Source organism: Lagenorhynchus albirostris, chromosome 19 (assembly GCF_949774975.1).
Source record: "Lagenorhynchus albirostris chromosome 19, mLagAlb1.1, whole genome shotgun sequence".
Classification (NCBI taxonomy): Eukaryota; Metazoa; Chordata; class Mammalia; order Artiodactyla; family Delphinidae; genus Lagenorhynchus; species Lagenorhynchus albirostris.
The window spans coordinates 16765368-16791323 of record NC_083113.1 but is presented as its reverse complement, the minus strand read 5'-3'; the positions used below and the strand labels follow the sequence as shown (position 1 = coordinate 16791323).

The window sequence follows — 25956 nt, the reverse complement described above, 5'->3', positions numbered from 1 at the left end:
AGCTTTTTATAAGAACCAGTTATAATTACTTGACAATCAGAACCGTGTGATGTTCATAGGATATTAAAAGAGAGCCATCAGGATACGGGTACTAACGACGTGTAGGCACCCCGTCCCAAGTGTTCATGCATTTAACCCCCAAGAACACTCTTCTGAGGGAGATGCTCTGATCCCCATTTTACAGAAAGATAAAGACACTTGCCCAAGGTGACACAGAACATAAAGGCAGAAATGGAACCCAGGACCCAAAGACAAATATTTGACCCTTAGAAAGAAAAAACAACCAAGATGGAGGATAGGGAAGGAGAAAGCGGGAAGGCAGAGAAAGAGGGAGAGGAATAGGCAGTGACACAGATGCACACAGCACAGATGCAGGACTGGGGCTTTGGGGTGAGGCAGGTGGGGGAAATGTGGTAACACTGGGCCAGGTTAGGCTGCTCCCACCAAATGAGGAAGTGGCTGGAAGCGAGCACTGAGGGAGGCCACCCAGGAGATGACAAGGACTTCTAGCCCCAGCAAGAGATGAGCTGGGGCTGGGGAAGGAGGAACCTGAGGTTAGGGCCAGCAGCAGGAAGCCCCCCTCCCCTGTCCAGGCGGAACACCCACAGCTCCCCAGGGGGCCGGGCTCAGGAGAAAAAAGGGGAAACTGGATGCTGGTCATGGGACAGACGCTGAGTGGCCTGTTGCGGGGGCGTAGTATTCGAGTCTGGAAGAGGGCCAGGGCTGAGTCCCAGGCAGCACTGGCTGCTAACATCGCCGCTGCCCAGGCCTGGCCGAGTTCCGCCGCAGAAGAATCAACACCCCACCATCACCACCACCACCACCAGGTCTGGAGGGAGTAGGTCCTGCAGGCCCTACTGGCGCACCAGGCATCTCAAGGTGGCTGAAGCCCAGCAAGCCGGGGGGGGGGGGCGCAGTCAGAGACCAGAGGAAGCTCTGAGCCGGGAGGGCTTTGATATGACTCGGGTGTTCCCAGGGCTCCCTCTGGCTGGGGGTGGGGAGCAGACTGTGGGGGGCAGGGGCAGGAGCTGGGGGCCAGGCTGCTGCAATGATCCAGTTTCTCGTGAGGATTTTGTGAGGTCTGTTAGAATCAGGCTTCCTGGCACCCTGTATATGCTCGATGAATGTTAATCTTTATCAACATCATTGCTGTTACTGTTATTAGTACTTCAAGTCTTCAGTTCTGGGCTCGCCTTGAGAAAAATCCTCCCTCGACCTCTCAGCCTCAGCGTCCTGATCTGATTCTTCCAACTCCAGCCAGGCCCAGGCTGTCCCCAGTCTACCAGCCCCACACCCAGGCAGCGCCTAGTCAGAATAGATGTGGCCACAGGGCTGGATCAGAGTCCTGGGGCTCCCCTTTGGTGATGAGATGTGGGGAAGTCGGAGGTGTCCCAAGGGAGCCAACTGGGGTGGTGGTAGATATTTGTGGGACGTGGGATAGAGGCTCTTTACCAACCCAAAGTGAAGTATTTCAATATTTTAGCGACAGGTACAACTTTACTGGTGCAGACCCCAATACGCCAGCCTGGGCTGGTCTCCACTCCCTGGTCTCCATTCCACCGGGAAAAGGAACGGGCTGAGATGGAGGGCAGCATCCTCCTCCCAGAGCCAGACTCCAGGAAGCAGGGTTGCCCCCCTGGCCACCAGATCTGTAAGTGTCTCAGTCTCTCCTGGCAGCAGCGCAAGAGTTGGGGAAGGTCAAAGCTGACTTTCCCAGAAGGCAGGCTGTGTGCTGAGTCTGTGACAAGCTTGCCTCTGTGGGAGCTACAGTCCCTCCCCACTCTCCCTGCTTCCACTTTTGCCCCCTACAGTCCATCTTCCCCACACCAGCCAGAGGAAGCTTTCTGAAAAGTGAGACAAATAACCCACTTTTTTAAATGGCCGAAAGATTGGAACAGACACGTCACAAAACAAGAGATGTGACTGGCCGAATAACATGTGAAAAAACACTCAACATCATGTCATTAGGGAGATACAAACTAAAACCACAATGAAATACACACCTACTAAAATGACAAAAAAAAATTTTTTAAGTATTTATTTGACTTCACCCGGTCTCAGCTGTGGCATGCAGGATCTAGGTCCCTGATCAGGGATCAAACCTGGGCCCCCTGCCTTGGGAGTGTGGAGTCCCAAACACTGGACCACCAGGGAAGTCCCTAGAATGACAATAATTAAAAACACGGACCCTACCAAGTGTCAGCAGAGACGTGGAGCAATTGGAAATGTAAAATAGAACCTTGGAAAAGAGTTTGATAGTTTCTTATAAATTTAAATAGTCACCTACGCATAGATCCAGCAATTCTGCAAAAGAAGGCATTTACCCGAGAGAAATAAAAACATATGTTCATATAAAGACCTGCCCATCTCTGTGTCCTCCCCTCGGGCCTCTTTTCACCTCACTTCCCCTACTCGAGTTACACTGGTCTTCTTGCTGTTTCTTGAATAAGGCAAGCTCATTCTCACCTCAGGGCCTTTGTACCTGCTGTTCCCCCTGTCTGTGATGCTTTTCCTGAAGTCTTTGAATAATTGACCCTTTCTCATCCTCCAGGTGTCAACCCAAATGCTACACACTCACAGAGGCCTCTCCTGGTCACCACTGCTCAAGTCACCTCCTACCAATTTCATTTTCTTCCTGTATTTGTCATGCCTGAAATTCTCTGACTTACGTATTCCTATTTCTACGGTCCGCCACTTCCTCTAGAATGGAAACTCCATAAGAAGAGGACTCTTTCTGTCTTGTTCACTGTTGTGTCCCCAGCACACATAGCAGATGCTCAATAAATATTCTTTGGCTCTTGGCCCTAATGACCACCAGTGGTAACAGGTTGTATTAAACATGGCTCCTCGGGCTTCCCTCGTGGCGCAGTGGTTGAGAGTCCGCCTGCCGATGCAGGGGACACGGGTTCGTGCCCCGGTCCGGGAGGATCCCACATGCCGCGGAGCGGCTGGGCCCGTGAGCCGTGGCCACTGGGCCTGCGTGTCCGGAGCCTGTGCTCCGCAACGGGAGAGGCCACCACAGTGAGAGGCCCGCGTACCGCAAAAAAAAAAAGACTGGGACTTCCCTGGTAGCCCAGTGGGTAGGACTCCATGCCATGCTCCCAGTGCAGGGTCCCGGGTTCGATCCCTGGTCAGCGAACTAGATCCCACATGCATGCTGCAACTAAGAAGTCCACATGCTGCAACTAAGACCCAGCACAGCCAAAATAAATAAATAAATATTAAAAAAACCAAAAAAGATCAAAAACCCAACTACCACTTCTGCGGTGTCAGGAGCAAAAGCAGGATACTGCACGTGGTCCCTGCACACAGCACCACCAAGTGGGTTGGCCAACCGCCTAAGCCAACCCTCCGGCCCGGACCCATGAACCCACCCCTACCCTCACCCAAGTTAAGTTACCAGCTCACTCCCCTTCAGGAAGCAAGCAAGGGGAACTGTTACTTGTTTTTGCTCCTTCGTGCTGCAGCACGAGTCCCAGTAGAGCCTTGCCTGAATTTCTCATCTGGTCTCTTATCAATTACTATTGATTAAGGAGTCCAAGAACCCTGGTTGGTTAGATAGATAGATAGATAGATAGGGATATATAATATAGATATAGATATATATCCTGGGAAAGGGCAAAGATTGGCTCAACACAAATAATCTGCCCACCTCAAAACTGGGGTGAGGGGTGAAATCTGTAAGAAAATGGTAGGATGCATGAGGACACTGAAATGGAGCAGGAGGGAGGAACAGTCCCTAGAAGCAGCGTGGAGGGGATGCTGTTGGTGTCTCACCCATATTCCCTCAGCATTTACCATTTCCAAGCACACAACCTGGCTTCTGAGTGCCTGCACTGTGGCTATCTTCTTGAGGGCTCTTTCTGGCTGTTGCAACCCACTCCGCCCAAGCTGGAAAGGGCCAGGGAGTTAATGCTCCTGGGAGCAGCTCTCTACCAATACCTGACGGGAGTTGGTAGATAAATACCCCAGCTCCCTCAAGACTTGGATGAACAACTCTAGACTGTTCTACAGTCTTCCAGGATTCCCCAGCAAGATTAAGCTCCAGTTGCTCTAGATAACACACCCTTCATTGGCTCATCCTTCCCTGTCTCCCTTCCCCACTCCCTGTTGGTGTTCTCTGAACTTCCAGTAAATGGCTTGCACGTGAATCCTCTTTCAGCGTCTGCTTCTGGGGGAACCTACACTAAGACAAAGGGAGTTTAATTTCCAGAAGGAAAGAGGGGCACTGGGTCATCAGTACAATGGATGCCCATGACATCTCTTATCCCTACCCCTTTCTCAAAAGACTTGCTGCTTCCACAATTTGAAAGTAGGAATTATCCATGCCCACTCCCTGGCACCAGTTATTAAACCAAGGTTACACTTGACCCAAACATAGCAGTCAGGGTTCTTCGTTACATACCATAGAAACCAAGGCAACAGAAAAGGAGGTGTGTTCAATGATGTTAAGGAAACCGCTGAATCTCTAGGAGGGCCAGAGAAGCACTCCCGGGGCTACACAAATCCTAATGCCCACACAGAATTTTCTGCTGAGACTTCTGATGTTCACATCAGAATCGATTTTACAGGTTGCCTCCTTCTCACTCTCTTTCAAATCGAATCATGATGTGAGTACCAAAATACTTGCAGATGAAATATGATGTTTGGGATTTGCCACATAACGAGACAGAAGAGGGGAATGAGTGGTAAAGGATGGGCCATGGTTGGCCGGTTGTTGGGAGTAGATAGATTATTGAGGACTCCTCATACTTTTCTGTCTACTTTTCTGTCTTTTCAAAATTTTCCAAATTAAAAAAACAATTTTCAAACATGGGTGCATTTTGTTGGCAGAGTACGGAAAACATGCCCACACCACAGCTGCAAGAAAGGGTGGGAAAGTGGTCTCTGATTTCTAGACTGGGGAGGCCAAATTCATAAGGTAGGAAATTCCCAAAATGTAGAGCTGATGTTCAGAAAGCCCTGGACCTCTGGATAGAAAGCATGAGAATTGTCCAAAATACCAGGGGAACCAATCCATCTGGCCTGCCTTACCCTTCCTAGATAATAGTTTGATTCTTTGGTCAAAATAAAATGGAAAACCACAATGAGATACCACTACACATCTATTAGAATGGCAAACAACAACAACAACACTGACAATATCTAGAGCTGCCAAAGATGTGGACAGCTAGAACTCTTATACATTGCCGATGGGAGTGCAAAATAGTACAGACCCTTTAGAAAACAGTTCGGCTGTTTCTTATAAGGTTAAACATATTCTTACCATACGACCCAACAATCTCATTCCTAGGTGGTTTTTTGTTTTGTTTTGTTATGTTTGTGGCTGCACTGGGTCTTCTTGCTGTGCGCGGGCTTTCTCTAGTTGTGGTGAACGGGGGCTACTCTTTGTTGCAGTGCGCTGGCTTCTCATTGCGGTGGTTTCTCTTGTTACAGAGCATGGGCTCTAGGTGCGCGGGCTTCAGTAGCTGTAGCAAGTAAGCTCACTAGTTGTGGCTCACGGGCTCTCGAGTGCAGGCTCAGCTCAGCGCACGGGCTTAGTTGCTCCCTGGCATGTGGGATCTTCCCGGACCAGGGCTCGAACCCGTGTCCCCTGCGTTGGCAGGCAGATTCTTAACCACTGCACCACCAGGGAAGCCCTCATTCCTAGGTTTTTACCCCAGAGAAGTGAAAACTTAAGTGCACATAAAAACCAGTATGCCATATCAATAGTGGCTTTCGTCATAATTGCCCAAAACTAGAAACAACCCAAGTGTTCGTCAACAGATGAATGGATAAACAAACTGTGATACTTCCATACAATGGAATACTATTCGGCAGTTAAAGGGAATAAGCTACTAATACACGCAACAGCACAGACACATCTGAAATGCATCATGTTAAGTGAAAGAAGCCGGACTCAAAAGTCTACATACACGATTCCATTCATATGACATTCTGGAAAAGGTAAACTATAGGGACAGAAATCAGATCAGTGCCTGCCAAGGGCTGGAAGTAGAGGGAGAGGCTGACCACAAAGGGAAATCCGGGAGTGATAGAATTCTATATTTTCATCGTGGTGACAATTACATGGCTGTATGCATTCTTCAAACCCATAGAAAAATACACTAAAAAGGGTGATTTTTACTCTATGTAAATTCTACCTGAATAAAAAAAATTGGTTTTGTTTTTAATGAAATGACAGCTGTAAGCACCAAAGAAACTGGTAAAGAGGTTTCACAATCTCTTTATTTCCTATCAGTTATTTCCTATCAGTGGATGACTACCCAGATGTTTCCCACTCTGGCGTAAGGGAAAGTGCTAGCAAGCACTGTTTGGCTAGAAGGTGAGTGAGCCTGAATTCTAGTGATCAGCAAATATTGTTTTCTCCCCTTCTTCTATTGAAATAGCATTTGGAATTGGGCATCTGGTCCCCTGGCCAAGACTATGTTTCTCAGTCTCTTTGGAGCCAGGTGAGGCCTTGTAACTGTCTTCTGGCCAATGGAATGTGGGAAGAAACAAAATGGGCAACTTCTGTCTTTTTGTTTGTTTGTTTTGTTTTCAGTTTGTTTTTTGGCCACGTTGTGTGGCATTCGAGATCTTAGTTCCCCAACCAGGAATTGAACCCGTGCCCCTTGCATTGGGAGCACGGAATCTTAACCACTGGACCACCAGGGAAGTGGCCCGGTTGTGTTTCTGAAGGCAAAAGTGTGCCCTGCCCGTCTCTGCCCTTCCTCTTGGCTGGAGTGTGGTCCTGACGCTGGCAGTGGGCACCCATCTTAGACCACAACGGCCAAGTCTTATTCATAAAATGAAGGCCTTTTAAATATAATTAAAGCAATACTTGATAGATTTATCAACTGTGTTTTACCCATATCATAAACGCAGTCATTACAAATGAATTAGAACTCTACAAGCTGATTTGAAGGGATTTTAACTGAGAAAAGCAAGATGCAGAGAAGTGAGTCTAGTACGATTCCAAACAATGACCAAAAAGAATCCCTTATAAATATATGTATACATGTTTGCATATTTGAGTGATGGTGGAGTAAACTATGTAAGGATACACCTGGGCCGCTAACGCTGGTAATACTGGTGACCTGGATCAGGATAGGAGATGGGGGAGGGTAATCACAAAACAGGGTTGAAAGGAAAGGAACTGGGACATCCCTCGTGATCCAGTGGTTAAGTCTTCGCCTTCCAACGCAGTGGGTGCGCGTTCGATCCCTGATCAGGGAGCTAAGATCTCACATGCCTCGTGGTCAAAAAACCAAAACATAAAACAGAAGCAATATTGTAACAAATTCAATAAAGACTTTAAAAATGGTCCACATCAAAAAAAAATCTCAAAAAAAAGTGAAGGAACTGTATGAGAACAAGGTGGGTATAATATGATGCCATTTACATAAAATGATATAAGTAAAATTGTGTATATCTGCATAGAAAGAAGTATGAATGTGTAGTCAAGTGAATGCCAACTGTGGTATCTCTGGGCAGTGGGATTTAGATTATTTATTTTTTTTAATTAATTTATTTGTTTTTACTTTTGGCTGTGTTGGGTCTTTGTTGCTGTGCATGGGCTTTCTCTAGTTGCGGCAAGTGGGGGCTACTCTTTGTTGCGGTGCGCGGGCTTCTTATTGCTGTGGCTTCTCTTGTTGCGGAGTGTGGGCTCTAGGCATGCGGGCTTCAGTAGTTGTGGCACGCGGGCTCGGTAGTTGTGGCTCACAGGTTCTAGAACGCAGAATCAGTAGTTGTGGCGCACGGGCTTAGTGGCTCTGTGGGATCTTCCTGAACCAGGGCTCGAACCCATGTCCCCTGCATTGGTAGGTGGATTCTTAACCACTGCGCCACCAGGGAAGCCCTATATTTTCTTACTTTTAAAAATTTGATTTTTTTATGGGGAGTATTTTTAATCTATGTAATTGGGGGAAAAAGATATTTCAATATCAGAAAACACAACAAACAAATAAACTCAATTTTGCAGAAGAAAAAAATACAGGACTTCTTCTGCCAGGAGTGGTGTTCTAAAGAAATCAGAAACCACCCTCCATTGGAGAACAGATAAAAATGCAGGATGAAGTCTATGGGAAAAAAAATTTACTAAAAGCAGCAAAGCACTAGTAAGAGGCTAAGGAAACAGTACTGAAAACTCAGAATAAAACAAGAGACGAGTTCAAAACTCAAATGCGTTTGGGACAAATGCCTTCATTTGTAGTAAGTAAAGGCCCAGATCCACCCAGACTGGAGAGTCTGAACCTCAGCTCTTCATTTTAAGCTGAGACCTGAAGGCCATCACACTCAAGGTAAGAATGAGCCCGGAGTCACCTAGCTTTCATGTGAACTTACAGTTTATCCTTATACCCCCTTCACTATGCTATAGCTACACGAATTTTCAAGAAAACAAAACACAAGTTTGAAGTTTTTATCAAGAAACTGGAAATTATAAAAAGTGAGAGAGGTTTTTTTTTTCGGTATTCGAATACAAAACAAAAAGCAATCTAGAACGGAAAAAATATAATCACTGAAATTAAAAACTCAATGAATGTGTTTAATAGAGATTAGACATAGCTGGAAAAAGGAGGTAGGTTAAAAAAATTAAGAAAAAAACTATCCAGAATTCAGTAGAGGCAGAAACTAACACACCATTGTAAGCAATTATAATCCAATAAAGATGTTAAAAAAAAAAAGTATAAATAAATAAATAAATAATCACCATGGAGGGCATAAAGCAGCTTTCCTTCCAGGGCCCTCATGAGGGACTCCCAGCTCAGCAGAACTCCTGCAAACAAAGATAAAACACTCCTGCACTTCCCACTGTGACCCCTTGGAACCCTCCTGACACAGCTGTCAGGCTGAGGAAGGGCTGACCAGCCTCCTGACCCCAGAAGGAGTGCCCGTGTTCTTGCGCGTTCGAAGACACCCCTCCCGTAAAAGGACAGCGCCAACTGCTGAAGGATTACTTCTACACTGGTCTCTCCTAACTGGTGGACAAGAGCAAGACAGGGCACACAGGATGGTTGAGGGATGTCATCATGGGTTACTTTACAGGAATCCCAGAGATGATGCAAGGGCAGACATCAAAGAAGAGAATAGTCGAAGCCTTCAGGTGACAAAAACATTCTGGAAATAGATAGTGGTGATGGTTGCACAACACTGTGAATGTACTTAATGCCCCTGAATTGTACACTTTAAAAATGGTTAAGGGCTTCCCTGGTGGCGCAGTGGCTAAGAATCCTCCTGTCAGTACAGGGGACACGGGTTCGAGCCCTGGTCCAGGAAGATCACACATGTTGCGGAGCAACTAAGCCCATGTGTCACAACGGCTGAGCCTGTGCTCTAGAGCCCGCGAGCCACAACTACTGAGACCGCATGCTTCAACTACTGAAGCCCACACGCCTAGAGCCCGTGCTCCACAACAAGAGAAGCCACTGCACATATATACACTATCAAATGTAAAACATATAGCTAGTGGGAAGCAGCTGCATAGCACAGGGAGATCAGCTCGGTGCTTTGTGACCACCTAGAGGGGTGAGATAGGGAGGGTGGGAGGGAGACGCAAGAGGGAGGAGATATGGGGATATATGTATATGTATAGCTGATTCACTTTGTTATAAAGCAAAAACTTACACACCATTGTAAAGCAATTATACTCCAATAAAGATATTTTTTTAAAAAAGAGAAATACAAAAGATAGGATGAAAGAGAATTTCTAACTTATTTCATTGTAGTCATAGAAGAATGGGGTAGAGGAAATATTTGAATAGATCATGACCAAGTTAGAGTTATAGTAAGAAAGCAAGACTGGTTGAATATTAGAAAATCAATGTAAACCAGCACATTAACAGGTTAAGGGGGGAAGCATATGATTACCTCAACAGATGCCAAAAGTTTTTGATGAAATTCAACATTCTTTCAGAAAACTAGGAATAGAAGTGAATTTAAATATTTGATGAATAACTATATATAAAATAGACAACTAATAAGGACCTACTGTATAGCACAGGGAACTCTACTCAATACTCTGTAATGACCTATATGAGAAAAGAATCTAAAACAGAGTGGATACACAAATATGTATAACTGATTCACTTGGCTGTACACCTGAAACTAACAGAGCATTTTAAATAAAATATACTCCAATAAAAAAGTTTTATAAAAATTTGATGAATAGCACTACCAAAACCGACAGCTAGCATCACTTATGGTTAAGTATTAAAACATTTAATGGTTAAATATTAAAAGTTTTCCTTCTGGGACTTCCCTGGTTGTCCAGTGGTTAAGACTTTGCCTTCCAATGAAGGGGGTGTGTGTTTGATCCCTGGTCAGGGAGCTAAGACCCCATATGCCTCAGGGCCGAGAAACCAAAACATAAAACAGAAGCCACATTGTAACAAATTCAGTAAAGACTTAAAAAATGGTCCACATCAAAAAAAAAACCTAAAAAAAATTGTTTTCCTTCTAAGTTTGGAATAAGACAAAGAAAGATGCCTATTGTCATCACTTCTGTTCAATTTTTGTCCTGGAGACCTTAACTCTGAAGTAAAGCAGGAAAATAAATAAAAGGTTATTGCCACCATTATTAATAGATTATATGATTCTGGCTAAAGAAAATTCAGAAGACTCTATAGACTAATTTATTAGAATTCATAACAGAATTTAGTGAGGTAACTGGATATAAAATCAACCTACAAAAATCAATTTTATTGCTATATACCAGCCATAAACCAAACAAAGGTGGAAAAAAGTAACACTTTACATTAGCATAAATGGCCAAGTAGCTAGTAATAAATCTAACAAAGTATATGAAAAGCCTGTACAGGGAAACTCTGTAAAAGACTTTTTAAAAAATCTAGATAAATGGTTTGATATACCATGTTATTGGATTTGGATAGCAGTTTCCCCTGAATTTACCTATATATTCAATCCATTCATAATCTAGACTCTAAAAGCTTTTTTCTGTGGAACTTGCAGATGGATCCTAAACTTTACACTGAAATACAAAGAGCCGATTATAACAAAGATACTCTTAGACAAGAACAAGATGAGAGGTCTCTCACCCTACCTGATATCAAGACTTATTGTAAAGCTGCTGAAGGAGTGAGTGGAAGTGGTTTAACCACTTTGGAAACAGTATGGCATTGTTTTTCCCAGTGACTCAGAACTTCTGCCCCTCTACCTGTATCCTGGGGAGACTAGTGGATGGACACCAGGAAGCCTGTGTAAACCTCTTCACAGCTGCGCTATTTGCAAAGCCCATCAGGGGAACCAACACATATGCCCATCACAGGAGAATGGGTACGTATATTGTAGCCCATTCACACAATAATGATAATAATTATCCTGGATCCACAGAATAAACACAGTAGATACTAATACCTGCTACAACATGGATTTATCTCACAAACAGAATGTTAAGTGAAAGAAAAAAAAGCCATATACAAAAGAGTACATGCAATATGGTCCTCATTTGCATAAAGTTTAAAAATAGTCCAGATTAGACTACAGTGTTTAGGAAGCACAGGTAGGGGGAAAAACTATTAAGAAAAGCAAGGAAGGGATTCTATCAAATCAAAATGGTGGTAACCTGTCAGAGAAGAGGAAGCTTTACGAATAAAAAAGGACAAAACATTTTCTAGACTGCACTGATGACCTCTTTTTTTTCTGTGGCGGTAGATGGTCGAGTGTTCACTCCATGATTCATTATGCCGTGCATTTGGTTTTTGTTTGGGGGTTTTGTGGGCTCTTTTGATAGGTGTTCTATATGTCACAATAAATAAAATTTAAAAGATCTAATAATGCTTGCTCGTTGTGAAAATTTTGAAAAACACAGCAAAATACAAAAAGAAAAAGAAACTTCACCTACATCTGAGAGACAACCTCCTTACAATATTTTGTTATATTTCCATCCTGTCATTTTACTGGGTATATTTTTATATATTTCTGACCATATCATATATGCAAATTTGCATTCTGCCCATTTTTGCAACCAACTTGTATTAACCTGAAACAAGCAGCTATATTCCCTTTGACTGCTCATTCATGACGTGACCTCACTGTTACCCTCGCTATTTGCCCTGGGAAGAAACCAAAGAGATGACCCTCAGAATAAATTAGACACCAAAGCTAAGATTTTATTCTCTGTCCACCTATGCTTAGAAAGAGTGGTGGGCTGAGTCTCCATTTCCCTTTTCCCCTTCCCACTGCCTGGAGCATGGATGTGGTGGGAGCCACCTTGGACCACGCAGGCCGGGACGCTCCCCTAGGGATGGGAGAGCCATAGGTCAAAGCAGCCTGCATCTCTGATGCCATAAAGCCTCCATACTGACACCACGAAGCCCTGGACTGCTTATGCTTGGTCTACTGGTGAGAGAAAATTAAAGTTCTCCTTTGTTTAAGCTATAGTTATATTGAGTTCTGTTACGGATTCATGTCCTACCTAACATAGACCCTCCTAAATGCTCATTATATGTGAGCATTTTCTCATGTTCCCAAAATCTCCCTAGAAGTATCAGTCTTGGGACTTCCCTGGTGGCGCAGTGGTTAAGAATCCACCTGCCAATGCAGGGGACACGGGTTCGAGCCCTGGTCTGGGAAGATCCCACATGCCACAGAGCAACTAAGCCTGTGCACCACACAACTGGACCTGTACTTTAGGGTCCGTGAGCCACAACTACTGAGCCCGTGTGCCACAACTAATGAATTCCGCACTCCTAGAGCCCATGATCTGCAACAAGAGAAGCCACTGCAATGAGAAGCCTGCGCACCGCAACGAAGAGTAGCCCCTGCTTACCGCAGCTAGAGAAATCCCACGGGCAGCAATGAAGGCCCAACGCAGCCAAAAATTAATTAATTAATTAATTTTTTTTTAAAGTCTCTTAAAAAAAGAAGTATCATTCTTAATTGGTTCATAATATTGTGTCCTGTGAAGTTACTGAATTTTTCATTCACTCATGCATTCATCCATTTATTCCATCACATATTTGTTGAGTGCTTACTGGGCCCCTGGATGGGTGATGGGTATGCAATGGTGAATAAAACTGCCTTCCTGCAGCTTACATCCTAGTGGAAGAAGACAGGTGATACACAAGAAAACAAATAAATAAACAAGATAACCCTTCTCTATGTTCAGATACAGCATGTTCCCAAATGTGTAGCAGAGACTAATTGCTCACTAAAACTGCCCCCCTTTGCCTCTTTGCACACAGCTGGACCACATTTCCCATCCTCCCTTATAATCAGGTATATGAGCCAATGAGCAAGTGGGAAGATGCGTGTCTGACTTCCGGGTGTGATCCCCCAAACCTCCCACTTAGGATCCTCACCTCTTTTAACATTCAGCAATGGAGAGGACTAAGTGCAGGTGCAGGGAAGCTAAAGGAGCCCAGAGGTGCCAGCTGGGAGGAGCCTGGGTCCCTAAGTGGCTCTGAGGAGAAGAGCTACCCCACCTGCTGTATCACACAACCCTGTGAAAGAAGATAAGTTGCATCAAGCCACTGAGATTTGGGGATTCTTTGGTTACAATTGCTAGTAATTTACCTTGCCTTATACACATGAAGAAAGGGCTCTAGGGCTTCCCTGGTGGCGCAGTGGTTGAGAGTCCGCCTGCCAATGCAGGGGACATGGGTTCGTGCCCCGGTCCGGGAAGATCCCACATGCCGCAGAGCGGCTGGGCCCGTCTGAGCTATGGCCGCTGAGCCTGCGCGTCCGGAGCCTGTGCTCTGCAACGGGAGAGGCCACAACAGTGAGAGGCCCGCGTACCGCAAAAAAAAAAAAAAAGAAAAGAAAAGAAAAGAAAGGGCTCTGGTCAACTGCAAAAATGGCTCCAATTTTTCACCCCTCCCTGGCTCCTTATCCTTCGCCGTCTGACTTCACAGCATCTTCCATCAAAGGGTGGAGTCTATTACCCCACCCCTTGAATCTGAGTAGGTCTTGGGCCGTGAGGTGGCCAATAGAATGAGAGAGAAGAAATGGCATGATAGTTGCCAACAACTGCTAAAGAACTGAAAATGAAGTCAGAAATAAGTAAATACATTCAGGAAAAAAATGCCTAGGAGGTACCCTCATACAGTTATCATGGACTCTAGCATGTTGAGGAAAATTCCTGCAGCTCACCTAACTTCTTTCAAGCCGGCATTTCCCACATTTATTTTATCAAGGAGTCTTTATTCTCAAACACCGATTAACATCCCATGGATCTTTGTCAAATGCTAGTAGGACACAGTCAAATTATTTCCAATTAGTTTTTGTTCGTTTCGCTATTATTTTAAAAATGGTGTTATAAAAATCCTTGTAGTGAAATCTTTTCCACTTGGCCGGATTCTTTCCAGTGGCTAAGTTCCTAGCAGGGTGAATGGTGAATTAACAGATATGCACATTCTCAGGTTTTGGACTCAGGCTGCCCAATCCTTCTCTGGAAGGGTCACTCCCATTCACATCCCAATCATAGTGAATGTGAACAGGGTCTTCCATTTCCCTGAACTCTCCTCACCAAAGGGAACCACATTTCAAACATCCTTGCTGATTTGACAGACAAAGGGATGCATCTCAGTATTTCAAGTGGCAAGTTATTTGAATATTACTGGGGATAAACTTGCCTTTCATCTTTTTTGGCTATTTGTATTTCTTCTTTGAATTGTCTTTTCATATTAATTACTCATCTTTCTTTTGGGTATTGGCTTTTCCTGTTAATTCCACATTAATTTATTAATATCTTTATTACATTAACCACTTTTCTATCATACCTGTTGCAAATATTTTTCTCTACTATTTATTTAACTTCAATTTTAGTCATGCCCTTTTTTTTTTTTTTTTTTTTTTTTTTGCGGTATGCGGGCCTCTCACTGTTGTGGCCTCTCCCGTTGCGGAGCACAGGCTCCGGACGCGCAGGCTCAGCGGCCATGGCTCACGGGCCCAGCTGCTCCGTGGCATGTGGGATCTTGCCGGACCGGGGCACAAACCCGTGTCCCCTGCATCGGCAGGCGAACTCTCAATCACTGCGCCACCAGGGAAGCCCTGTCATGCCCTTTTTGAATATATGGGATATTTGACTTTTTATACAGTCAAACCCATCAATCCTTTCCTTTGTAATTTGTTCTTTTTTTAACAGGATTTTTAAATTTTTATTTGTTTATTTTTGGCTGTGCAGCACGGCATACGGGATCTTAGCTCCCCAACCAGAGATCACCAGGGATCGAACCCATGACCGCTGCAGTGGAAACACGGAGTCTTAACCACCGGACTGCCAGGGAAGTCCCTGTGATTTATTCTCTTAAAGTTCAGAAAGTCTTTTCCAACCCAGAGGTTATTAAATATTTATTTCATCTTCAAGATTTTTTTTTCAAGATTTTTATTGTGTAATTTTCTTCCCACATTTTCCTCTAGTCCATCTGGAATTTATTTTCATTTATCATGCAAGATGAGGCTCCAAATTGATATTTTCCCCCAAATGGCTGAGACATAAACCCAGCTGGTATGACATTATGTTTCTGTTCTATAATACATTCTTGCTTTCTTTACTCTGTCTTTGGCCAATCATTCTGGTACATTACCCAGGATGATTGCTCTTGCACTGAAATCACACTTTATATTATATGAATTCCATGATTTTGCCTGTCTTTTCACCAGTGTATCCACAGCACCTAGAACAGAGCTTGGCACATGGCAGGATCTCAATAAATACCTGGTGAAAGAATAAATTAGTGAATGAATCAGTGAATGAGTGAGCAAATAAATGAATGCATACAATATGCCAGCCCTGATCTGGGCAGTGAGTGTACAGAGGAATAGGAAATAGTTTACTCAGTGTGTATCAGGTAGCCATTGCTGCATAACAAAATTCCCTACAACTAATGGCTTAAAACAGCAACCATGTTATTATTTGTTCACTGTCCTGTGTTTCAAGATTTTGAATAGATGCAGAGATGGTTGTCTCTGTTCCACATGATGTCAGCTCTGGTTAGAACATCCAAGAAAAAAAAGAACATCCAAGAGAGCTTCTCCATTTGCGTGTCTGGTGCTTTGGAAAAAGTTCGAATGGCTAAGGGATAACTAGAACAGCTGAACTGGGGTCATGTATGAGGGGCATCGATTCTCGCTGTTACCTGGCTTCCTTAGGTCTCCACATGGCCTTTCCATGTGGTCTCCCCAACAAGGAGCTCCGAACTCCTGAGTACACAGAAGCAAAATCTGACAATCCTAAGGCTTAGCCAGGAACTGGCTGGGGGTGACTTCTGTCATGTTCTATTGGTTAAAGCAAGTCACATGTCCAAGGCAGATTCAAGGGGAGAGGATTATATGAGTGTGAATAGGGAGGTATATCTCTTTGGGAATTTCAGCATAACTGACTTCCACAATCCATTAAACGGCTGCTTATTAGCCATTCACAAGAGTCAGGCAGAAAGCAGGTGCCATGGCAGGCCACACAGACACAGGCTCCTGAAATGCAGTGAATGTAGGGGCCCAAGCCATTGCTGGGCCCTGAGGCAGGTACCTCTCCCAGTCTGAGAAAGGAAGTGGCTTCCGATGGAGGTAACCCCAGACATGTGTATTAAAAATGAGAGCACAATCAGTTAAATGGAAGAGCATGTACTAAGGTTCACAGGCGAGAAACCACTTAGAGATTGTCTTGGTGAATCCCTAAAGTCCAGAGGCAGAGAGATGAGGTTGGAGCCAAATCAGGGTCTGTATAATGTGGAAAGATGGGAGCCCTGAATGCCACTGTAAGAAAGTTAGCATTCATCTTGAAGAATAGTGATTCCCAATCAGCAACTGGGTATCAGAATTACCTGAGTTTAAGAGGGCAGACAGCAGAAGCAAGAAGAACTACTGTTCTGCAGCCTGTGGAAGGAAAACCACATTCACAGAAAGATAGACAAAATGAAAAGACAGAGGACTTTTTACCAGATGAAGGAACAAGATAAAACCCCAGAAAAACAACTAAATAAAGTGGAGATAGGCAACCTTCCAGAAAAAGAATTCAGAATAATGATAGTGAAGATGATCAAGGACCTCAGAAAAAGAATGGAGGCAAAGATCAAGAAGATGCAAGAAATGTTTAACAAAGACCTAGAAGAATTAAAGAACAAACACCTAGAAGAATTAAAGAGCAAACAAACAGAGATGAACAATACAATAACTGAAATGAAAAATACATTAGAAGGAGTCAATAGCAGAATAACTGAGGCAGAAGAACAGATAAGTGACCTAGAAGACAGAATGGTGGAATTCACTGCCATGGAACAGAATAAAAAAAAAAGAACGAAAAGAAATGAAGACTGCCTAAGAGACCTCTGGGACAACATTAAATGCAACAACATTCACATTATAGGGGTCCCAGAAGGAGAAGAGAGAGAGAAAGGACCCGAGAAAATATTTGAAGAGATTATAGTTGAAAACTTCCCTAACATGGGAAAGGAAATAGCCACCCAAGTCCAGGAAGCACAGAGAGTCCCAGGCAGGATAAACCCAAGGAGAAACACCCCGAGACACACAGTAATCAAATTGACAAAAATTAAAGACAAAGAAAAATTATTGAAAGCAACAGGGGAAAACAACAAATAACATACAAGGGAACTCCCACAAGTTAACAGCTGATTTCTCAGCAGAAACTCTACAAGCCAGAAGGGAGTGGCACGATATATGTAAAGTGATGAAAGGGAAGAACCTACAACCAAGATTACTTTACCCGGTAAGGACCTCATTCAGATTTGATGGAGAAATCAAAAGCTTTACAGACAAGCAAAAGCTAAGAGAATTCAGCACCACCAAACCAGCTCTACAACAAATGCTAAAGGAACTTCTCTAAGTGGGAAACACAAGAGAAGAAAAGGACCTACAAAAACAAACCCATAACAATTAAAAAATTGGTAATAGGAACATATGTATTGATAATTACCTTAAACGTGAATGGATTAAATGCTCCAACCAAAAGACACAGGCTCACTGAATGGATACAAAAACAAGACCCATACATATTCTGTCTACAAGAGACCCCCTTCAGACCTAGGGACACACACAGATTGAAAGTGAGAGAATGGAAAAAGATATTCCATGCAAATGGAAATCAAAAGAAAGCTGGAGTAGCAATACTCATATCAGATAAAATAGACTTTAAAATAAAGAATGTTACAAGAGACAAGGAAGGACACTACATAATGATCAAGGTATCAATCCAAGAAGAAGATATAACAATTATAAATATATATGCACCCAACATAAGAGCACCTCAATACATAAGGCAACTGCTAACAGCTATAAAAGAGGAAATCGACAGTAGCACAATAATAGTGGAGGACTTTAACACCTCACTTACACAAATGGACAGATCATCCAGACAGAAAATTAATAAGGAAACACAAGCTTTAAATGACAAAATAAACCAGATAGATTTAATTGACATTTATAGGACATTCCATCCAAAAACAGCAGGTTACACTTCTCAAGTGCGCACGGAACATTCTCCAGGATAGATCACATCTTGTGTCACAAATCAAGCCTCGGTAAATTTAAGAAAATGGAAATCATATCAAGCATCTTTTCCAACGACAACACTATGAGATTAGAAATCAATTACAGGGAAAAAAATGTAAAAAACACAAACACATGGAGGCTAAACAATATGTTACTAAATAACCAAGCGATCACTGAAGAAATCAAAGAGGAAATCAAAAAATACCTAGAGACAAATTACAATGAAAACACGACAATCCAAAACCTATGGGATGCAGGAAAAGCAGTTCTAAGAGGGAAGTTTATAGCAATACAAGCCTACCTCAAGAAACAAGAAAAATCTCAAATAAACAATCTAACCTTACACCTAAAGGAACTAAAGAAAGAAGAACAAACAAAACCCAAAGTTAGTTGAAGGAAAGAAATCATAAAGATCAGAGCGAAATAAATGAAATAGAAACAAAGAAAACAATAGCAAAGATCAATAAAACTAAAAGCTGGTTCTTTGAAAAGATAAACAAAATTGATAAACCATTAACCAGACTCATCAAGAAAAAGAGGGAGAGGACTCAAATTAATAAAATTAGAAATGAAAAAGGAGAAGTTACAATGACACTGCAGAAATACAAAGCATCCTAAGAGACTACTACAAGCAACTCTATGCCAATAAAATGGACAACCTGGAAGAAATGGACAAATTCTTAGAAAGGTATAACCTTCCAAGACTGAAGCAGGAAGAAATAGAAAATATGAACAGACCAATCACAAGTAACAAAATTGAAACTGTGATTAAAAATCTTCCAACAAACAAAAGTCCAGGACCAGATGGCTTCACAGATGAATTCTATCAAACATTTAGAGAAGAGCTAACACCCATCCTTCTCAAATTCTTCCCAAAAATTGCAGAGGAAGGAACACTCCCAAACTCATTCTATGAGGCCACCATCACCCTGATACCAAAACCAGACAAAGATACTACAAAAAAAAAGAAAATTACAGACCAATATCAGATGCAAAAATCCTCAACAAAATACTAGCAAACAGAATCCAACAACACATTAAAAGGATCATACACCATGATCAAGTGGGATTTATCCCAGGGATGCAAGGATTCTTCAATATATGCAAATCAATCAATGTGATACACCATATTAACAAACTGAAAATAAAAATCATATGATCATCTCAATAGATGCAGAAAAAGCTTTTGACAAAATTCAACACGTATTTATGATAAAAACTCTCCAGAAAGTGGGCACAGAAGGAACCTACCTCAACATAATAAAGACCATATACGACAAACCCACAGCAAACATCATTCTCAATGGTGAAAAAATGAAAGCATTTCCTTTAAGATCAGGAAAAAGACAAGGATGTCCACTCTCACCACTATTATTCAACATAGTTTTGGAAGTCCTAGCCACGGCAATCAGAGAAGAAAAAGAAATAAAAGGAATACAAATTGGAAAAGAAGTAAAACTGTCACTGTTTGCAGATGACATGATACTATACATAGAGAATCCTAAAGATACCACCAGAAAACTACTAGAGCTAATCAATGAATCTGGTAAAGTTGCAGGATACAAAATTAATGCACAGAAATCTCTTACATTCCTATACACTAACAATGAAAGATCAGAAAGAGAAATTAAGGAAACAATCCCATTCACTATTTCAACAAAAAGAATAAAATACCTAGGAATAAACCTACCTAAGGAGGTAAAAGACCTGTACTCAGAAAACTATAAGACACTGATGAAAGAAATCAAAGTTGACACAGACAGGTGGAGAAATATACCACGTTCTTGGATCAGAAGAATCAATACTGTGAAAATGACTGTACTACCCAAAACAATCTACAGATTCAATGCAATCCCTATCAAATTACCATTGGCATTTTTTACGGAACTAGAACAAAAAATCTTAAAATTTTTATGGAGACACAAAAGACCCCGAATAGCCAAAGCAGTCTTGAGGGAAAAAAATGGAGCTGGAGGAATCAGACTCCCTGACTTCAGACTATACTACCACTCTACAGTAATCAAGACAATATGGTAGTGGCACAAAACAGAAATACAGGTCAATGGAACAGGATAGAAAGCCCAGAGATACCATGCATAGAAACTCATGCCCCTATGGTCAACTAATCTATGACAAGGGAGGCAAGGATATACAATGGAGAAAAGACAGTCTCTTCAATAAGTGGTGCTGGGAAAACTGGACAGCTACATGTAAAAGAATGAAATTAGAACACTCCCTAACACCATACACAAAAATAAACTCAAAATTGATTAGAGACCTAAATGTAAGGCCGGACACTATAAAACTCTTAGAGGAAAATATAGGAAGAACGCTCTGACATAAATCACAGCAAGATTTTTTTTGATCCACCTCCTAGAGTAATGGAAATAAAAACAAAAATAAACAAATGGGACCTAATGAAACTAAAAAGCTTCTGCAAAGCAAAGGAAACTATAATCAAGACAAAAAGACAACCCTCAGAATGGGAGAAAATATTTGCAAAGAAATCAACAGACAAAGGATTAATCTCCAAAATATATAAAGAGCTCATGCAGCTCAATATTAAAAAAACAAACAACCCAACCCAAAAATGGATAGAAGACCTAAATAGACATTTCTCCAAAGAAGACATACAGATGGCCAAGAAGCACATGAAAAGCTGCTCAACATCACTAATTATTAGAGAAATGCAAATCGAAACTACAATAAGGTACCACCTCACACCAATTAGAATGGGCATCATCAGAAAATCTACAAACAACAAATGCTGGAGAGGGTGTGGAGAAAAGGGAGCCCTCTTGCACTGTTGGTGGGAATGTAAATTGAGACAGCCCCTATGGAGGTGTCTTAAAAAACTAAAAATAGAATTACCATATGACCCAGCAATCCCACTACTGGGCATATACCCAGAGAAAACCATAATTCAAAAGGCACATGCACCCCAATGTTCATTGCAGTAGCCAGGTCATGGAAGCAACCTAAATGTCCATCGACAGACGAATGGATAAAGATGTGGTACATATATACAATGGAATATTACTCAGACATGAAAAGGAACAAAACTGGGTCATCTGTAGAGATGTGGATGGATCTAGAGACTGTCATACAGAGTGAAGTAAGTCAGAAAGAGAAAAACAAATATCGTATATTAACGCATATATGTGGAACCTAGAAAAATGGTACAGATGAACTGGTTTTCAGGGCAGAAATAGAGACACAGATGTAGAGAACAAATGTATGGACACCAAGGAAAGTGGCGGGGGGGTGGTGGTGTGATGAATTGGGAGATCGGGATTGACATATATACACTAATATGTATAAAATAGATAACTAATAAGAAAAAAAGAGAATTACCTGCGTTTAGATATTTTGAAGTGTCTACATAATATCTGGGAGGAGGGATGTCCAGTTGATAACCATTCTATACATCAAGAGAGGGTCTGGGCTGCAAATAGGGCTCGGAATCGTAGCCGTGTAGTTAGTCATCAAAGCCACCAGACTATAACAGAGAAGTTCATCTCAGGAGAATGTCTAGAGTCAAGACAGAAAAGGACTCCTATCAGTGCCTCAAATAACATTCTTTGTAGCAAGTTCCTCACATCAAAAGGTGGGATCTACGTAGCTTCATCTTGAATCTGGGTGGGTTTGTGACTGCAGAAGTGATGCTGTGGGATTTTTGAGGCCAAGTCATAAAAACAAACAAACAAACATAGAGTTTCTGCCTGGATCTTTTGGAACACATGCTCTGGAAGGAGCCGGCCACCATGTAAGGTCACCATGCTGGAGTAGCCACGTGTAGTTGCACTGGTCAACAGCCCACCGAGCTCTCAACCGACAGCCAGCAACATTGCCAGCAGTGTGAGTGAGCCACCTTGGACATCAGCCCCTAGAGTTCTCAAATGACCCCACCCCAGTCAACATCGGACTCCAGCCACAGCACAGACACCTCACGAGAACAGCCTCACTGAGGTCTTTGTGAATTTCTTTTTTATTTTATTTTATTTTATTGATTTTTGGCTGCATTGGGTCTTCGTTGCTGCGTGCCGGCTTTCTCTAGTTGTGGCGAGCGGGGGCTACTCTTCGTTGCAGTGCGCGGGTTTGTCATTGCAGTGACTTCTCTCGATGTGGAGCACAGGCTCTAGGCGCGTGGGCTCAGTAGTTGTGGCTCACAGGCTCTGGTGACACCACCTCCTCCCTTTGTTCTTCCAGCCTGGAGCAGCGGTGGCTTCCCACTGCTGTTAATTTCCGATGGCTTCACTGGCTCTTGTTTGGCCCCTCAGCACCTCCATCTGCTGCATAACCACCCCGATGTGTTAACGTCCCTCTGTTCTTTGTTTTCTGTATCCTCAGCAAGCCCTCACAGGTATAGCAGCTCCAGCCTACTGGTCCCAAGTTGGAAAGTGGGCTCTGTGTTGTCAGATATCCCAATGTGGCAGAAGCCAGAAATCAGGATTGTCATGGGGAACGTTCTGAGATTTCAAACACCATGGATGCCAACGGTCCTCTGATTTCAGAGTAGGTGGAGGAAGCTAGAGAGACTGAGGAGGAGCAGCTGTAGAAGTTCACATGCTGGGGAAGTTCACATGCTGGGTCAGTGAAAAGACCTTTTTTAAGCACCTACTGTGTGCAGGCACTGTGGGAGGAGCTGAGGACAAAGTGGTGGGCTAGAGAGATGAGTTCCTGCCCCCGTGTGCATACATGATAAGACAAATGAAGAAGAACAGTGTGTGGTACGTGCCATGCTGAGAATGAAAGGTGGGTGACATTGTGTGAACATGGGTGCAGGGAGCCGGGCTTTAATGACACACGGCAGCATGGAGATGAGGACATCTAAGCTGAGGCCCGAAGGAAAAGAGAGAGCCAGTCCTACAAAGAACCGTGTTCTCAGAAGAGGGAATGGCCATCACAAAATCCCCGAGGCAAGAAAGAGCTGGGAGTGTGAGCAACAGCGAGAAAGGTGGCAAGGCTGGGGCAGAAAAAGCGAAGGGCGAGCTGGGGGATGACGTGAAGATGGGGAGGCTGCAGGGGCCACAGGAAGGAGTTTGGATTTTATTCTAAATGCAATAAGAAGTCACTGGAAGGTTTTAAGCAGGGAAGTAATGTGATCTGATTTATGTTTTTGGAGGAGCCCCAGAGCTGTGTGTGAGAACTACAAGTAGGGTAGATGCCAGGAAACTACAACTACAACTACAAGTAGATTAGATGCCAGGAAACCAGTTTGTAAGCAATTGCAGTGGTCCAGGTAGGACCGAATGATGCTCAGACCACAGTGCTAACAGTGAAGGGGTGAGAAGTAGGTGGGTTTGGGAGGGTACTGTGTCACAGAAACTGGGAGGGGAGTTTTCAGACAGGAATGGTCTGGAGGACTTGGTAAAATGCAGACTGCTGGGTCCCATCCCCAGAGACTCTGGTTCAGTAGGTCCACGGCGACAGAGCATTTGCATTTCTAACAAGTTGTCATGTGATGCTGATGCTAACGCTAACGCCACTGGTCCAGAGATCACACTTGAAAACCACTGGTCTAGAACAACACTTTCTACTAGAAATGTAATGTGAATCACATAGGTGATTTTAAAATTTCTAGTAGCCACACTTAAAAAGTAAGCAGGTGAAAGTACTTTTAATAAAATAGCTCTCTCGTGTATTTTATTATTAATATATCCCAAAACTATCGTTTCAACATGTTATCAATATTTTTTTAAATTCTTGAGATATTTTACATTCTTCTTTTTGTACTGTCTTTGAAATCGCAGTGTGTATTTTATACTTACAGCACACATCTCAATTAGAACTAGTTAACCTCTCAAAAGCCACTTGTGTGGCTAGTGGCTACCCTACTGGACGGCATAGGACAGGTCCATTATTACAGGACCAGTGAGTTGAGGATGGAGAATTGCCTCTTGAGCTTAGCAACAAGGAAGAGGTTTAGCAATAGGCGCCAACATTTGTGAAATACAGGGAGAGAGATGGAGGGGAGATCATGGAGACACTTCCTTCCTGAGGTTTGGCTGTGGTTTCATAATGGATGGATCAGGCCGACAACACTCAAACCCAACACTGAATATTAACATCACACAAAAGAAGAAACATCCAGGCAGTATTATGTGCCTCCTGATGGAAGGACTTGTCATCACCCACGAAGCATAGTTACCCCTAAATTGAATCTGAATCCGACCCAGCCTCTAGATTTACCAGTTTGCAGGGCATACAGGGGACCGAAGAACATATTAAAGGACACCAAGAAGTGCAACCAGACTGTGAGATAGATGGGAGTGAGGGGGAACTGTCATTGAATAAGACTTAAAGAGGTACCAACAAAATGCAATGCACTATCCCGTTTGGATTCTGATTTGAACAAGCTAACAGTTAGGAGACATTTATAAGATGATCAGGGAAATTTGGTGATGGGTTGGATATTGGATAATATTATGGAATTATTCGTTTTTTAGGTGATAAACGTGTTTTTTTTTAAGAACCTTATATTTTAGAGATACATACAGAAGTATTTATGGATGAAATCATATGATGTCTGGCATTTGCTTTAAACAAATTCAGCCAGGGAGGGAAGCAGAAAAAATAAAACAAGACTGGTCATATGTTGATAATTGTTGGATGGGTAGCTGGAGGATCATCGTACTATTCTATTTTTGTGCATGGTTGAACGTTACTATAGTAAGGTGGTTTTTTTTTAAAGGGGGTGTGGCTATAAAAGGAAATGAGAGAAAAGGATTTTTTTTTTTTCCTCTTAAGACTGGAGCACTGGGACTTCCCTGGTGGCGCAGTGGTTAGGAATCCGCCTGCCAATGCAGGGGACACGGGTTTGAGCCCTGGTCTGGGAAGACCCCACACGCCGCGGAGCAACTAAGCCCACGAGCCACAACTACTGAAGCCCGTGTGCCTAGAGCCCGTGCTCCCCAACAAGAGAAGCCACTGCAATGAGAAGCCCACGCACCGCAACGAAGAGTAGCCCCCGCTCGCCACAACTAGAGAAAGCCTGCAAAGACCCAACGCAGCCAAAAATAAATGAATACATAAATTAAAAAAAAAAAAAAAGACTGTAGCGCCAAGGAAATACTAGGGACAGTGGAGATGCAGGAGAGAGCCTCACGGCTGGTGAGCTGGTTCCAGGACACACACAGTGTGGGGCAGGGGGGTGGAGCGGGGGGGCGGGGATCCCGCTCTTCCTCGAGTAATGGACTGCATACCCTCCACCGCTGCTTCAACTTCAGCTCCGCGTCTGTAGCTCCAGGGCCACCCACCAGCTAAGGTCCAGCGGGCGCTACCGGCCACCCACGCCTGCGCAGCAATCCCTCCTTCCCGCGCGGGCCTCAGTCCCTACACCCCATAATCCCCCGCGCCGCTCTGGAGGCGCGCCCTCTTTGGGGCGAGACCTCCGCTTCCAAGATTTGAGCAAGGTGAGGCAGAGGGTGTCGCGTGGCCTTCCGGGAAACGCAGTTCGCATGCTGACCCAAGCCACCGCTTAACCTGCCCTCAAGCCTACGCGCCCCA

General features: G+C 43.3%; 1 protein-coding gene and 1 long non-coding RNA gene across 3 annotated transcripts in view; one reads left to right on the top strand and one right to left on the bottom strand.

The window, feature by feature from the left end:
* The window catches only part of TYROBP (transmembrane immune signaling adaptor TYROBP), a 29206-nt gene extending 3462 nt beyond the window's left edge, over window positions 1–25744 (bottom strand). For both annotated transcript variants that reach the window (XM_060130889.1, XM_060130890.1), the window contains exons 1-2: window positions 25653–25744; window positions 21802–21978 (exon numbers count right to left, since the gene is read on the bottom strand). The gene's annotated coding sequence lies outside the window, so the exon portion shown is untranslated. The remainder of the gene's footprint in view (window positions 1–21801; window positions 21979–25652) is intronic.
* On the top strand, window positions 1569–2808 carry LOC132509221 (uncharacterized). Its single transcript, XR_009536937.1, has 2 exons — window positions 1569–1651; window positions 2552–2808. It is a non-coding gene; the product is annotated as an uncharacterized LOC132509221 (long non-coding RNA).
* Window positions 25745–25956: the final 212 nt, after the last annotated feature.